At 46.4% G+C, this 2,387-nt stretch overlaps 1 long non-coding RNA gene across 1 annotated transcript; it reads left to right on the top strand.

Moving 5' to 3' along the window:
• The first annotated feature begins 259 nt into the window (after positions 1–259).
• Positions 260–1,448, top strand: LOC120991444. The gene is made up of 3 exons (XR_005776673.1): positions 260–430; positions 1,158–1,290; positions 1,400–1,448. It is a non-coding gene; the product is annotated as an uncharacterized LOC120991444 (long non-coding RNA).
• The last annotated feature ends 939 nt before the right edge of the window (positions 1,449–2,387 follow it).

The raw sequence follows: 2,387 nt of genomic DNA, 5'->3' as shown, positions 1-2,387 counted from the left end.
CGACGCACAGCCAGCGCTTCACTTACACGCGCCGCTGCGCTGCCTGCTGCAGTGCAGACAGTAACAACCGGCCGGCTTGCTTGATCCCGCCCCCGTCAGCACCGCGATGGAAGGCTGTAAAAATGAAGCAGGGCGGATTCGAGGGGGGAGGGGGGGCACGTGCTGAGGAGAGGAGGGGGGGCACGTGACTCAGTCAGTCACTCACTGTAGCTCCGCCTCCTCCGTCACAGAACACAGAAGGCGCGCTGCAGTGCTTTATTCCCGCCACCGATGTGCCCGCCCCCAGTCTTCTCAGTGCCACCACTACTATTGCCAGTGCCAGGTCAGGACAGCCTGGCTGGGTCTGTGAGAGAAAGCAGCAAGGAGGACCTGCTTCGTCGGGGTTAACTTCCAGCATTCCAGTGAGCAGGCACAGCAGCAGCCAAAGCTAGTACATTTTAATAAATGGTGATGGCCTGGGCAGCAGGGCAGTGGGACTGTGGGCTGCCTGTGTCAGTGAGTGAGAGGCAGAGCAGCAGTGGCCATTTTAGTCAGATTACAGGTTACAGCCACTCTGCAGCTTTGGCTCTAATCTGACTGAAATGGCTGCTGCTGTCTGGCCTCTGCTCTGCCTCTTTTTCACAGGTGCCACTGCCCATCACAAAGTGTGTTTGACTATAAAAATTATGGATTATTACACCAAGTGTTTGATATTAAAATGGTGGATTACAATTGATCCTTCTCTTTACAGGTGCCTAGCCCAGCACACCAACTGTATGAGATAGGGATTAATAATCCAGCATTTTGATGTTCAAACACTTGGTGTGCTGGGCTGGGGATTAGGGATGAGCGAACTTCTGTTTTCAAGTTCGGCGTATAAGGTTCGGGTTATCTAAGAATTCCGTTATGGATATTCCGCTACCACCGACCCTAAGTTATGGTTCCTGTTTGCAGAATCCATAACGGAATTCTTAGATAACCCATACCTTATATACCGAACTTGAAAACGGAAGTTCGCTCAACACTACTGGGCACCTGTGAGGAGAGAGACAGAGCAGTGGCACAGAGACATTGGCCAGCAGCCGCCATTTTAGTCAGAACCGAGCCAAAGCTCCAGAGTGGTTCCTCCTCAAATATAGAGATTACTAATCCACCATCATGTTATATTTATTCTACAGATCTGCTTATTCCACTATCATTACCTCCTGTGAAATCCAGCATCTCACAGAAGCAAAAAACACAAGGGCAGGCAGTCCTACAAGACAAGGGCAGGCAGTCCTAGAAGAGGATCACAAGTCATTCATTTTGACGGTAAGAAGCTGTGTCTGTGCAAGCTGTTTGGTAGGCAGGTCGCTGGTGAGAAATTCCCTTTAAGGATTTCAACATGCTGCTAGAATAATATGTTATATTTATTCTACAGATCTCATTATCACCTCCGAAATACGTCTCACAGAAGCCTACAAGACGAGGGCAGGCAGTCAGTCCGACAAGACAAGGGCTAGCAGTCCAACAAGAAAATCACAAGCCATTCATTTCAAAGGTGAGAAGTTAAATATATTTATATATGGAGCATATGTACAGTACAGACCAAAAGTTTGGACACACCTTCTCATTCAAAGAGTTTTCTTTATTTTCATGACTATGAAAATAATAGATTCACACTGAAGGCATCAAAACTATGAATTAACACATGTGGAATTATATACATAACAAACAAGTGTGAAACAACTGAAAATATGTCATATTCTAGGTTCTTCAAAGTAGCCACCTTTTGCTTTGATTACTGCTTTGCACACTCTTGGCATTCTCTTGATGAGCTTCAAGAGGTAGTCCCCTGAAATGGTTTTCACTTCACAGGTGTGCCCTGTCAGGTTTAATAAGGGGGATTTCTTGCCTTATAAATGGGGTTGGGACCATCAGTTGCGTTGAGGAGAAGTCAGGTGGATACACAGCTGATAGTCCTACTGAATAGACTGTTAGAATTTGTATTATGGCAAGAAAAAAGCAGCTAAGTAAAGAAAAACTAGTGGCCATCATTACTTTAAGAAATGAAGGTCAGTCAGTCAGCCGAACAATTGGGAAAACTTTGAAAGTAAGGGCTATTTGACCATGAAGGAGAGTGATGGGGCGCTGCGCCAGATGACCTGGCCTCCACAGTCACCGGACCTGAACCCAATCGAGATGGTTTGGGGTGAGCTGGACCGCAGAGTGAAGGCAAAAGGGCCAACAAGTGCTAAGCATCTGTGGGAACTCCTTCAAGACTGTTGGAAGACCATTTCAGGGGACTACCTCTTGAAGCTCATCAAGAGAATGCCAAGAGTGTGCAAAGCAGTAATCAAAGCAAAAGGTGGCTACTTTGAAGAACCTAGAATATGACATATTTTCAGTTGTTTCACACTTGTTTGTTA

This window comes from Bufo bufo, chromosome 1 (genome assembly GCF_905171765.1).
Source record: "Bufo bufo chromosome 1, aBufBuf1.1, whole genome shotgun sequence".
Taxonomy (NCBI): Eukaryota; Metazoa; Chordata; class Amphibia; order Anura; family Bufonidae; genus Bufo; species Bufo bufo.
The sequence above is the reverse complement of the archived record's forward strand: the minus strand, read 5'-3'. Positions and strand labels throughout refer to the sequence as shown.